The 14,339-nt window shown below is 34.4% G+C and overlaps 1 pseudogene across 1 annotated transcript in view; it reads right to left on the minus strand.

Annotated features, from left to right (window-relative positions):
• Positions 1 to 14,339, minus strand: part of LOC308630037 (metalloendopeptidase OMA1, mitochondrial-like) — a 142,643-nt pseudogene that overhangs the window by 10,390 nt on the left and 117,914 nt on the right. The window lies entirely within an intron of this gene.

Here is a 14,339-nt window from a genome sequence, read left to right on the forward strand (position 1 = left end):
TATGTCCAATGTATAATTTATATTTTCTGTATTGTATTCCAAAGCTATTAAAGGCAGAACACAGACCAAAGATATATATATATATATATATATATATATATATATATATATATATATATATATATATATATATATATCTAAATCTCAGCATAGAAATAGCAAGGGAATATAAAAATATTACCCTTCAAATATTCTATTTCAGGCTGAAAATGAAAGAAGGATATTGGAAAACCCACACGTATATGACAATATATATTATCTAGTTCATTTAACTTCAAAACTGCTTTAATACAGCTACATTAGAAGCAGTAATTATACATATTTAAAACTTTGGCTGGAGAGAGCTGACTGAGAACATTGACATGGGTAACAAGACATTTGTGTAAGAGAACCTGCAGGGGACTTGGAGTCAAAAGGAACTGGGATCAAATTCTAGCTCTGCCACTTATGATCTCTGTCATACTAAGGTTAGAAAATGAAATCTGGGGTTAGTAATGCCTACATCGTAGGATAGATATGATTAAATAAGGTTGAAATAAGATTGAAAATAATAATTATTGAAAATAATATGAGTAGCTTCTATATACTAATACTTGTAATACAGTCTACATTTAATAAATACTGTCTTTTTCTCCCAAAAGAATTTGTTGATTTTAAATAGGAGAGAAAAGATAAAGTATCTTTGAAATACTAAATGATGTGCAGCAACCATGCTGCTGGAAACAAGAAAGTAAATGTGCTTTGCTTATCAGAATGGTGCCACTGTCATCTACCATGCACCTGTTTCTTTCCTTCTCCTCCACCTTTACCTCAACTATTGAAGGAAAAAAATGATGGAGGTGTTGCCAAGACCGACCTTATTCTAAAGGAGACTGAGGTCATACAAACATGTCCAAGCAAGCTGGTGATCTTCAGGAAGGAAAAGAATTCAAGCATTTTTTATTCTGCATATATAGACACCAAAGTCATTATATTTTTCTTGACTTATTGCACTGGCTAAAACATCTATTACAATATTGAATAGAAGTGACTGAGTAGTCTTCTCTGTTCCTAACTTTCAAGGGAAAGCATTTGGGTTTTTTACCATTAAATGTGGTGTGAAGTATATGGTTTTCATAGATGCCCTTTATTAGACTAAAGAATGTGACTTCTATTTCTAGGTTGATGAGATCTTTTTTTTCAGGAATGGATGTTGGACTGTGATACATGTTTTTCTGCATCTACTGAGAAAATCATATTTTTTAGCCTGTTAATCTGGTTAATTAAATTGATGAAGTCAAATATTAAAATATTAAGCCAGTCTTACATTACTGGGATACAACAATTTTGATCATGATGTATTATCCTTTTATATATGATTTGACTTGTTAGAAAAACTATATTAAGAAATTTTAGATGCATATTCATAAGGAATATAAATCTGTAATTTCTTTTTCTTATAATTTCTTTGTCTGGTTTTGGTATTCAGAGAACACTATCCTTATAGAAAGATTTGGGGTGTGTTCTTTCTTCAAATTTCTGGAAGAATTTTTAAAGAATTGTGCTTTTTCTTCCTTAAATACTTGATATAATTCACTATTAAAACAGCATGGCCTAGAGTTCTCTTCGTGTGAGGTTTTTCACTATATTTCAATTTTTAAAATAAATATAGCGCTATACAAGTTATTTATATTCTGCTTTCATGAGCATTGGTATTTATTGTCTTTCAAAGAATTTTTCCATTTCATCTAAGTAATTGAACTCTGCAAGCATTTTTAATTACTAAATGTAAAAAGTAATTATGAAAAGCAACCCAAAAGCTTTTGAAATTTTATAAAGAAATAGATTATGGTACTTTACTGTTTAAATCATCCTAATACTTTCTATTGAGCTCCCTACTGAATTCAAATTTCATATAAATCATGTAATGCAGCCCATTAATTATCTTAAAATTTGAAGTTTGCATGACCTGCAAGTTCCTCCGTGATCTTATCCTTTTTCCCTTGGCACTCAGGCTTTCTGTTTCCCATACCTACAAAGTTATCTCCCACAGCAGAGATTTCACACAGTCATTTCTTCTGCTGGAATATTTTTTCTATGATTATTATATGGCTGGCTGTTTCTCAACATTCAAGTTCCAACTCAAATATGACATCCCTAGGAAGACTTTCTTAGCTATGCTAGTTAGAGTTGTGGGCTTACTATGCACTGAAGTAGTAAGAATTCTAAGATGACCCACAGTTACCCATACCCACGTACAATCCACTCTTTTTGAGTGTGGATAAGACCTGTTAATATGTTAGAATATCACTGTCATGATTTATGCCATGTTGTTTGGTACAAGTGAATATGCAGATGTTATTAAGGCTCCTAGTAAGTTGACTCTAAATTAATCCAAAGGGCCATTTTCCTGGGTGGTCTTGACATAATCAAGCAAGCCCTTTGAAAGCAGAAATATTCTTCTGTTTATATAGGAGAGGTAAAAAATCATTTTGTGAGAGAGTCCACAGAGTCATATGGCATAGACCTCAGGATGGCCTCAAGATGCTGAGATTACCTCTGGCCAATAGCCAGTAAGGAAACAAGAACTTTAGTCCTACAATTGCAAGGAACTGAATTCTGCCATCAACATGAATGTGCTTGGAAGAGAACCCTGAGCTCCACATGAGACTATAACTCCAGTTAGCATCCTGATTTCAACTTGATGAGGCCTTAAGCAGATGGCCCAGTTAACTCATGCCCAGACTCCTGATCTAGGAAAACTGTGAGTTGATAAATTGTTATGCATTAAATTGCTAGATTTCTCGCAATTTGCTATGCAGAAATAGGAAATGAATACACCCAAAGCCACTCTCTATTACACTGCATTATTTTATTTTCTTTATAGCTTAAAACTTTGAAGTTATATATTTTCTTGTTTATATCAGTATTTAGCCCAGAATATACATTCTACTAGAAGAGCAATTTTGGTTGTCATTCTGCCAGATTGATTCTTGCCATTCTGGCTATTTGAGAGGTAGATTGGAGAGAATTATAAATCTGTTTCTGTTTTTCTGTTTAAAAAAGAGAAGCTAATATATACTGCATAATATTGAGATTTTTCTCAGTGGGACAAAATAATCTTTCTTTGGTATTCTTCAATTTACTAAATAATTAAATATGAGGGAAAGTCTAAAAATTCTTCAAAATGAGAGAACCAAGCCAAGATTTCACAGAAATCAGAGGCATGTAGCTCTGTTATTTTTCAAATAATACAATTGTTTATAGAAGCCATGCAACATTTCAGAACAGAATTTTATTTTGCATAATGAATATACATAAATTGTTTTTTTGGATTTTTCCCTCTGTTGTTATTGTGACCACATGTGGTGATGGTGCCAGAACATTCCTCCCTTGTGTGTTTCATGCCCAAAGTGATCCTCATACTCAGGGTTTCCAGCATATCTGTCTGTTTTGTGAATTCCTGCTATTGTTATCCTGAAAAGGTAATCACAACCGCCTGAGCCAAAGAGGAGGGAGAGAGAACCACATGATTGCCTTTTATCCTCCTACGGGAAGAATTTAACTCCTTTACTTTTACTGAACTAGCAAGCAAAAAATACACTGATTAATTGTTCTTAAATCATCATACTTCCAGTTAATATATCCCTTTGGGTAAAAATTCAAGTCTAGAACTTTGTGGCCCATTATATTCATGTTCAAAATCTTATAGCTGAACAAAGAAATGTTGCATTTGTTATCACCTTGAATTCAAATGTACTGAAACATCCAACCTGTACTCTTCCTGAGTGTCTAACATCTGTGGCTGTTAGCAACTGCAAACTTGTGAAATAAGCAATATCACCTTCAAATTCCAGGTCTTCAAAATGTTACTAGATTATATTGGATAAACATGTTTTGCCTTCAGCTGGTCAAGCTGCTTGGTAAAAGCCCTAAACCCCAAACTCTCCATTTAAACCAGTTTCAGTAACATCATCAGAAACCATTCCAAGATTTCAAACATGGCAAACATCTTCAAACATATGTCTACAAGTATTAATATCTTTTTTGTATGAGTTAAAGGACTCTAGAAATTACTCTATTCAAAATAAATATATTTCCCATTGATCCTCATTGGTACCTAAAATATTACCATTAAATTCAAAAAAATTTTTTTGTGCTCAATACTTACTGCTTACAAAATGATGGGAAAGTAATACACCAAGTCCCTTGTGTGTTTGCAATTTGTCCCCTGAAACAGAAATATAGCTTAATCTGGTAGGTAGAAAAGCATATTGGGAAGGGAACAACCAGGCAGTCCAGGTTTAAATCTTGTATTCATTTCTTACTGAAATGAAAACTTCTGGACCAGAGTATCCTCACATGTTAAAACCTAATTCAATAACGCATCTTACAAGACTGTCATGAATATGTTACATAATGTAAGAAAAAGACCAAAACAAAACATGATTATTAGTAGCTATTATTGTTTTTATTTTAGGTGACCTGCTAACATTTATTGAGTGTTCTCTATAGACAGTCTATACATACATAGAGATGGAATAGGTTTATTTTATGTGAATTTCAGGACAAAATAAGAATCAAAGAAGAAAACCATAGGGAGAAACAAAATGTACTTCATTCTAAAGAAAAGAAAAAATAAATTATTATTAATCATTTTAGTATTGTTGCTATTACTTATTGACTGACTCCTTTCTATAGTCAAGTTATTGCATTAATTGCTTTCATGGATTATCCTATTAAATTTTCACAACCCAACATTTATTACTATTTTTTGGAGAATCACACTGACTAAGTTCACAAGGAACTTTGCAGCTATGATCTGATCTCACGTATGTTGAATTACAGGAAGGTGTTGACCGGAAACAAATAGACTGCCAGATATTTCTCCAGCAAAGACAGGTTTATTCATGATCAGCAGAGAATTGCAATTTGGGGTCTGCAACCATGAGACACAGGCAAGTCCTCCACACAAAGGAGAATGTTTTTATACAGAGGAAGAGGAATTTGGGAAGTCTATCTTAAACAAAGAGCCTATGGCTTTTCATTGGCCGAGTCCTTGCAAAGAAAGAAGAGGAGTCTTTGCTATAGGCTTTGCTATGTTCACAGGGTGTGAGAGCTCCCCCTTCTGGTCTCCCAACCCTATTTAATTGAGGTTTCTTTTTATTAATTTTTTTCCAGGGGATAACAATGGGATCTGTAGTACAGCTAACTTGGAGGTACAAGGTAACTCTCAATTAGACTTTATATAACCTCACTTAAGTTGTTAAAGATTTATTAAAGTATAGAGTCTAGACTCAATGTCATGGAGGTCTTACTTGACACCAGGACATTTATTTCACGGGGACATTTGGAGAGTTTTGGGGATGTCATGGTAATCACATGGTGGTAAAAGTTGGGAGTATTTTGTGATATTGTGATTTATAATAAGAAATGCTTATTTGGTCTTTGTCCCCTCTTCTGGCACAGACCTCCATAAAAATCTTGGAACTTCCTAAGTGATAAGAACAATAAAAGTGTCTTTTGTTATGTTAGTGAGGTGGCTTTTGGAAAGAACTTAAGGATGAGAGCTGGTTGCCAGTGGATCCAATCATGTGATTATAGGGTTGGAACTTTCAATCCCATCCCTCTGACATTTAGGGAGAGAGAAAGGCTAGAGATTGAATCAATCCCTAATGGCCAATGATGTAATTCATCATGCCTATGTAATGAAGGCCTATAAAGACCCCAAAGTATGGGGCTTAGAGAGCTTCCTGGCTGGTGACTCTGTGGAGATGGGGGAGAGTGGTGCACTTAGAGAGTGCATCGAAGCTCCACAACCTTTCCCCGTACCATGTTCTGTGCACCTCCTTCATCTGGCTAATCCCGAGTTATATCCTTTCATAATAAACCTATAATCTAGTTAGCAAAATGTCTCTCTGAGTCTTGTAAGCTGCTCTAGGAAATTAATTAAACCCAAGGAGAGGGTTGTGGGAACCTCAAATTTATAACCAGTTGGTCAGAAGTATAAATAACAACCTGAGCTTGGGACTGGTGTCTGAAGTGTGTGGGTGTGGGCGGAGGGGCTACTGAACACATAACCTGTGGAATCTGATGCTGTCTCTGGGTTGGTAGTATCAGAATTGGATTGAATTCTTGGACACCCTGCTGGTGTCCCAGAATCGCTTATTGGAAGTGTGAGGGAACCCCACCACCACCATCATATGGGAAGTGGGTCTTAGAACACCAAAATAATTTGCAAAAATAATTGAAGACAATAAGAGAAGGACATAGCTGTGGATCAGAAGATGACCATACATACCATATGGACCATACCATAAATACATATCTAATGACGTTTAAAGCATACCATGAGAAGATTAGTTTTAAAATGACTTAGAAAGTATAAATAACATTATAGGAACTGCAATAAGTCTCTAACAGAGTAGTTACATTAAGGAGATAAATAGTATATAGATGATAATTTTTAAAACATGTCATGTGGCATGAGATCTAGAGTTACATGACTTGAATTAGAAAATTTATTTTGCTATCTATGTTATGCTAGCTATACTATGCTGTATCTATTTTACTCATCTTTGTGAACTTAGACAATCCATTTCACCTACCATGAATAAGTTTCCTTCCCTGTAAAATGAAAATATTATCTTGACTTATTTATGTAATTACTGACCATGGTAAAAAAGAAAACAAGATAGCATATATGAAGATACTTTATAAATAACCCAGTGATCTGCAAATTTATGGAGTGCTGAAGATGTTGATGATCATGGTGGAGGTGATATTGCTACTGCTAATGGTAGTGATAATGGCCAAGCAATTCAGATCAGCATGACCCTATAAATAAGTTTATTGATCTGAAAATTGTATCATCTATCTATCTATCTATCTATCTTATCTTATCTACTTATCATCATCATCATCTCAGGGGCCAGAAAGGTCCCTATAATTGTCAAAGATTGGGGTTGATTCTGTTCAGCAAATATTTAGTTAAGCTTTAGTCAACTATATCCATAGAGGGCAAGAGATCACCCCTGAAAACCTGGAAAGCTGGCTACAAAAGTTAAACTTGATCGAGATGACTTGGGTACTTTTCTTGGTGGACCTTGTGAGTTTTTGCACATCTGTGTAGATTGAGCAGCTGCCCAAGGGGTGTGGCTTTAAGAGTACCAACATGAACACATGTCATGCAGATAATTTTCTGGTCTTTTGAAATGGTGGTATTGAGACGATATTAACGGAACTTCAATATCAACAGATTTGCTTGATTGTCCTTCTGGTTACAAACATAGAGATTTAATTGTTCCTTTCCAAAAACAATTTTTAAAGAGAGAGGAAAATGAAAATCTTTAGTAGGGAAGAGAATATTGGAAGAAGGAGTTAACACTTTCAGAATGTAAATATAGTTTGCAAAGCAGGAATTAAGTGGAAAGAAGATACTTGAATCAGACAGCAATTGATTCAATTCAAGGATTCACTAGGATTTAAATTCCTGAATTTTAGCATTGTTTTGGACTAGATAATCCATCAGAATAAAAATGTCCATATTTTTAAAATAAGTAATCATAGTACATACTTCACTGAATTGGTGGAGATCAAAAGAAATAGTATACGAGAATTGCCTTCTACAAAGTATTGTTTATCCTGCCTTACCCCAAATAATTTATTTTCTTTTCAATTCTTCCAAAGTCCCAGAAATTATTTTTGTGGGTCTTACATTCTTTTAACACACAATCTTAATTAGGTTATTAATTTTTATATTTATAATAAATATATTTTATTTATCATATTTTCCTATGTTAATATTATTTTATTTTTATTGCTATCATTTAATTGCTAAGCATGTATTGATCCCATTATTAGGAATTGTTGCATTTGTATTTGAGTTTAGGATATGAGAACAGGACATAAAACAGGAGATGTTTTGGGAAAATGTGTTTTAATTTGATGGTCAGATATTGATAATGACTGAACAGTACTATTATAGCTTACATTTGACATTTAGTGGAAGAAGAGTCTAACATGTATTGTTCTTCCAATATGACTTTTTTTTTGCATGATCTGTGAAAACTTACAAAGTCATGAAATTTTAGGTTTTAAACCTGAAAGACACTTAGGGAAACAGTTTGTGTAACCCCTCAATTTATAGGTGAAGAAACTAGGGCCTTGTATTTATAGATAGTGTCTATCATCCAGGTTACAAGATAGAATATATAGTATGATATGTACTTATGTATAAATAACCATAGATAAAAACAATCTGGAAGATAATATGCAACACACAGGGAGATCAGCTTGGTGCTTTGTGACCACCTAGAGGGGTGGGATAGGGAGGGTGGGAGGGAGGGGATATGGGGAAATATGTATACATATAGCTGATTCACTTTGTTATACAGCAGAAACTAACAAAACACTGTAAAGCAATTACACTCCAATAAAGATGTTAAAAAAAAAAAGTAATATGCAACATGTTTCTTGACCCCAAGGCTATCATCAGGAACATTCTTCCTCACTCCTCCTTTGCATTCTTTAAGTAAAAACCAATAGAAAAAAACTTCTTCTTACTTAAGATTTCTGCTCAGTTGCCCTTCCTTAGAGAGGTCCCTGAACCTTCAATCTACATTTAATACCCACGCCTTTGCATGGTCTGTGGAATGGAATGCAAATAGGACTTCTCTAATGTCAGGTTTTACATGTTAATTTAAAAAATAATTGTGGAAGGAACACAACGTCACACCGACCTTCTTAGTAAATATTTAAGTGTACAATGTATTATTGTTTACTAGAGGTATAATGTTGAACAGCAGATCTCTATAGCTTATTTATTTTGCTTGATTGAAATTTTATGCCCATTGATTATAATTTCACCTTCTCATGTATTATTCTCTCATTAATATATGTATCCCCACTAGACTATATGCTCCAATAGAGCAAGGGCACTGCCAGATGTTTCTCACCATTGAATTTCCAGTCTTGAACATAAATATTGGCTCATTGTAGATGCTTGATAAATATTTATGGACTTAACAATACATAACAATCAAAAGCCATTTTGAAAACATCCTAAAAATTCTAGAATTTCCAGAGCAATTTTTCTGACTACATTTGTCATTCTGATGGTCTTTAGAATCATGTCAGTCCCCAGTTTATTCCTAATCATAAATAATTCTGAAAGAAATCTGAGATACCTTTTCTGACTGTATTGCAGTGCAACTGTGCACACATGCATGTGTGTGTGTAAGTGTGTGTGCTGAGAAAGAAAGAGAGAGAAAGGGAGAGAGAAGGAAAAAGGGAGAGAGAGGGAGGGAGAAGAGGAAGAGAAACAAAGCATTAGGAAGCAGGGGTTAACTTTTTGCAAAAAAGGGAACAAAATAAATATCACTTATGGTAAAACACTAATATTAAAGACATTACAACTTAATGTATGGGGAATATGTGGATAATAGTCATTAAATTTAGCCTCACATATATAATATATATATGAACCTATATAATATATGAAAATGGATGTGATAATACAATTTCCCCCCGCTATCCGAAAGTAGAGAGTTCCTATGAAACCTTTCCTGAACCAAAATGGCATAAAGTGAATAAGCAATTACCTTAGGACACCCCTTGCTAACTAACGAATTCACAAAATAAATTGAGATAAAGCACAAATGCCCACAGACACAGCTTAAAGCTGTGGCAGCTCAGTGCTGAGAAGCTGAGCGTAGTTCCCCGGGGAAGGGGCTTGGCGGGACCACTCTCACTGCGTGGGGTTTGCGCTGCCTCTATAGCAGCTCCCTGCAAAACAAATGCTGAACACTATTTTCACTTTTTGCCTTTTGTTTTTTGTAAAAGTGAAGATGCCCTTTGGATGCCCTTTCTTTCAGTTAGTGAAAATAGGTGCTAATGCAGATATTTCATAAAAACGAAGTGGTGTAAAGCAAACCTACAAAAAGAGGGGGATACCTGTGAAACAGTAAGGAAGAGAGCAGGGCACAACCTTTAAAAGAATGGTACAGCCCTAGGCCATGACAAAGACTGGTTAGAACCAGCTGGGTCCGTGATGGCAGAAGATTTTTCTTCCAGTAGACCTTGAGCCTCATTATACACTCATTGTAATACATTAGCATGCTAACTGACACACCCACCAGTACCATGACAGTTCAGAGCTACCCACAAAAGGCCAAAAAATGGGCAGTGGCTCAATTCCTGGAAATCCCTGCCCTCTTCCCCGAAATAATTGGAATAATCCTCCCACTTGCCTATGAAATTATCCAGCCCATAAAAACTAACCACACCATAGTTTGAGGCTCTCTAACCTCCTGAGATGGCCCACACTCTGTCTGCGGAGTGTGTTTCTCTCTAAATAAATCCACTTCTTACTTATCACTTCATCTCCGAATTCTTTCGCAACGAGGCAAGAACCTTAAATTCACCGAAAACACCTGTAACTGCTTTGACAAATATAACAGTAACTACTATATCACTTTTTGAAATTTACTCAAAGATGCATGTCCATTTTCTCATTCAAATCTCTATTCTTATTAACCCAATTTCAAAACAATAAACTAAGGGTAATAATAACTTATGCAGTGCTTGCAATGTAGTCATATACTCTTGCTAAAGCATATTCATGTATAAACTTATTTAATCTTCATGAAAAATCTTACAATATAGATATACTTCTTTTCCTTAGCCTGAAGTAGGAACTGAATCTTAGCTAAATTTAGTTTAATGTCACAAAACATAGTTGCTTACCTTAATACCCTTTTTGCCTCCTTCCCACCTCCTGTGGGAAATGTAGAATGGCAACAGTGGAACCAGCCTCTGTAGAGCAGAGCCAGGGCACAAGTCTGGATCCTTGGATAACCTTGTGAAGTGGAAACATTTACTCACATTGGACCAACCACCTAATTTGGGGCTGTTACATCTAAGGGAAATAATTTTTTATCTTATTTAATCCACTGTAATTACAGGACATTACTTTGTGCTCTAACAACAACAACAAAAAAAACATGGCTTCTACCAAGTATTTTGGGGAAGGCTAAAAAGTTCTTAAACCAGATAGAACTGAAGTTTCAGCTAAAAGAAAATCCTCATAAGCAACATCATGTTCTTGTCACAACAGCAAAATCCTGGCTTATCATTTCTATAAGGAAAAGGTATATACTCTACTGAATGTACCATGTCTCAGAATCTCAGTATTGCAGGCTCATATATCTACTTTTGTCATCATCACACAAAGAACAGACACATCTGTTGAGATAGATTAAAATGGTCCAAGATCATGAGATTGGTGTATAAAAACAATGTCAATTTTTGAGTTTACAATGTGAAGTCACTGTCACACAGAGACACTTGAGTTCATGTAATCAATTTATTTTCTTTGTAGAGTCAAGATAAACAGGATGCCAAATTGTAATCAGAAGCTACTGCACAGTTTTATGAGAACTGGATATACTCAAAGTCTATATAATCAGCCCCATGAGTCCCTGTAGGCAGATGTACACCGGAAGCCAAATCTTAATCAGAAGTTGCTTCGTGAACATGGAATCAGATGTAAGGAGTTTGATGATTCAGGCGTCACGTGGTATATCTCTCAATGTGATTCTCTTGGCAATAGGAGCAGATAAGCTATGGTCCATCTTCAGCTAAAATCATTGTGACTATGGTAATCTATCTCCACTTCCAGATTTGGAGTGGCTTAATCATGAGGATAAAAAAAACTCAAAGTGAAAACAAAGGCTAACGATTTCCCTTCACTTCTACACTGTTTCCACGTCATGTTTTTTGCCTCCTTTTCCTTTGATTCCTCTTTTGATCTACTTATTCTATTTTTAGCTCTTACGTTACTTTGAACTAATGTCATACTTTTGCTACAGTCAAATGAGTTGATTTACTGCTTAGTTATCAAAGGGCGATCTTGTTTCAATCATTTCTGCATCTGGAGGGCCCATTAATAGAGGGCCCAGGTACTCACAATAAAAGAAAGTTTTTCAGAAGTTATTTTTTTTTTTACTAGGGTAAAGTTGCTTTACAATGTTGTGTTAGTTTCTGCTGTACAGCAAAGTGAATCAGCTATATGTATAAGAGAAATATTTAGGTCAGGTACTATGAATTACCAGAATTTTATCACTCCTTCTTAACCCTATTCTGAGATTTAACTTTGTTTTCTTTTAGCTTTCTTGTGGCATTTGACTGTGTATTGCTTTATAATTTGGAAATTTTTATACCTTTATAATTCACACTTCAGTTTACAAGTGGCTTAAGGGGAATGGCCATTGGTAATTTAACATTGCAGTTTCTTCAACACTTAAGACAATGTCTTAAAAAATAGGTTCAATTAACATTTGAATAATTAATTCAGTTAAAAAGTTAATAAAAACAATTGAGATGAAAAGTGTGCTAAGTTCTTTCTGTCCATATCCCATAACTAGAGGAGCCTGGTTAACAGGATAACAATGTTTCTAAGTCAATACATATCACTTTATACAAATGCTGCAAATTATTCAGAGGATAATAAAAATTCATATGATTATGCATTACATCATCATATGTTAAAATTAACATCATGATAATGGACTAAAATGAGCACCTAAAATATGTATTATCTCAATTATTTTCCCCAAATGTTTTGAGGTGTAGTATTATTATCCCTCTTTACAAATACAGAATCCAAAACATAGAAAGGGAAAGTCACACAAAATCCTGTAACCTGCTATTTCTTTCTCTTTTTTTAATTGAAGTAGAATTGACCTACAACAGCTATGTTAATTCCAGGTGCACAACATAGTGATTTAATATTTCTATACATTATAAAAGGATCACCACGATAAGTATAGTTACCATCTGTCACTCTACAAAGTTTTTACAGTATTACTGACTGTCTTCCTTATGCTGTATAGTTCATCTCTATGACTCATACTTTTTGTAACTAGAAGTTTGTATCTCTTAATCTCCCTCACCTATTTCACTCATTCCCCTCACCCACCTTTCTTCTGGCAACCATCTGCTTGTTCTGTGTATCTATGTGTCTGCTCCTGTTTTGTTATTTATTTATTTTTTGTTTTTAGATTCCACGTATAAGTGAAATCCTACAGTATTTGCCTTTCTCTGTATGACTTATTTCATTTAGCACTATATACTTTTGGTCTATCCAAACTGTTGCAAAAGACAAGATTTATTTTTGTATGGCTGAATAATATTTATATATGTATATGTATTATATGTGTGTGTATAGATGTATATGTATGTGTATATATATATATGTATATATATATATATATATATATATATATCATCTCCTTTATCCATTCACTTATAGATGGGCACTTAAGTTGCTTTTATATCTTGGATATTGTTTAAAAAAATGCTGCAATGAACACAGGTGTGCATATATCTTTTCTAATCAGTGTTTTTGTTTTCTTTGGAAAAGTATCCAGAAGTGTAATTGTTGGATCCAACGGTAATTTTACTTACAGTTTTTTGAGGAAACTCCATATTGTTTTCTATAGGGGCTGCATCAATTTACATACCAACCAACAGTGCCTGAAGGTTCCTTTTTTCCACATCCTCACCAACACTTGTTATTTATTGTCTTTTTGATAATAACCATTCTGACAGGTGTGAGGTAATATCCCATTTTGGTTCTGATTTGCATTTTCCTGATACGTGATGCTGAACATCATTTCATGTGTCTGTTGGCCATCTGTAAGTCTTCTTTAGAAAAACGTCTTCTCAAGTTCTCTGCCCATTTTTTAATCAGGTTGTTTGGATTTTTGATGTTGAGTTATATGAGTTCTTTGTATATTTTGGATATTAAACCCTTATTGGGTTTATTAATTGCAAATAGCTTCTCCCATTCGGTAGGCAGCTTTTTGTGTTGTTGATAATTTCCTTTGCTGTGAAAAACCTTTTTAGTTTGATGTAGTCTCATTTTGTTTATTTTTGCTTTTGTTTCTTTTGCCTGAGGAGACAAATCAAAAAATAAAATTGCTAAGACTGATGTCAAAGAGCATAGTGCCTATGTTTTCTTCCAGGATTTTTATGGTTTCAGGTTCCACATTTAAGTCCTTCATCCATTTGAGGTTCTTTTTGTACATGTTGTGAGAAAGTGGTACAGTTTTATTCTTTTACATGTAGCTGTCCAGTTTTCCCAACACCTTTTATTTGAGAGGCTCTTTTCCCCATTGTATATTCTTGCCTTCTTGCCATAGATTAATTGATCATGTAAGTGTAGGTTCATTTCTGGGTTCTCTATTCTGTTGCACTGATCTATGTGTCTGTTTTTTTGCCAGTACCATACTCTTTTGATTACTGTCACTTTGTAGTAGAGTGGGAAATCAGGGAGTGTGATATCCCCAGCTTTGTTC

Source organism: Mesoplodon bidens (genome assembly GCF_964165515.1).
Source record: "Mesoplodon bidens genome assembly, chromosome: 16".
NCBI classification, from domain to species: Eukaryota; Metazoa; Chordata; class Mammalia; order Artiodactyla; family Ziphiidae; genus Mesoplodon; species Mesoplodon bidens.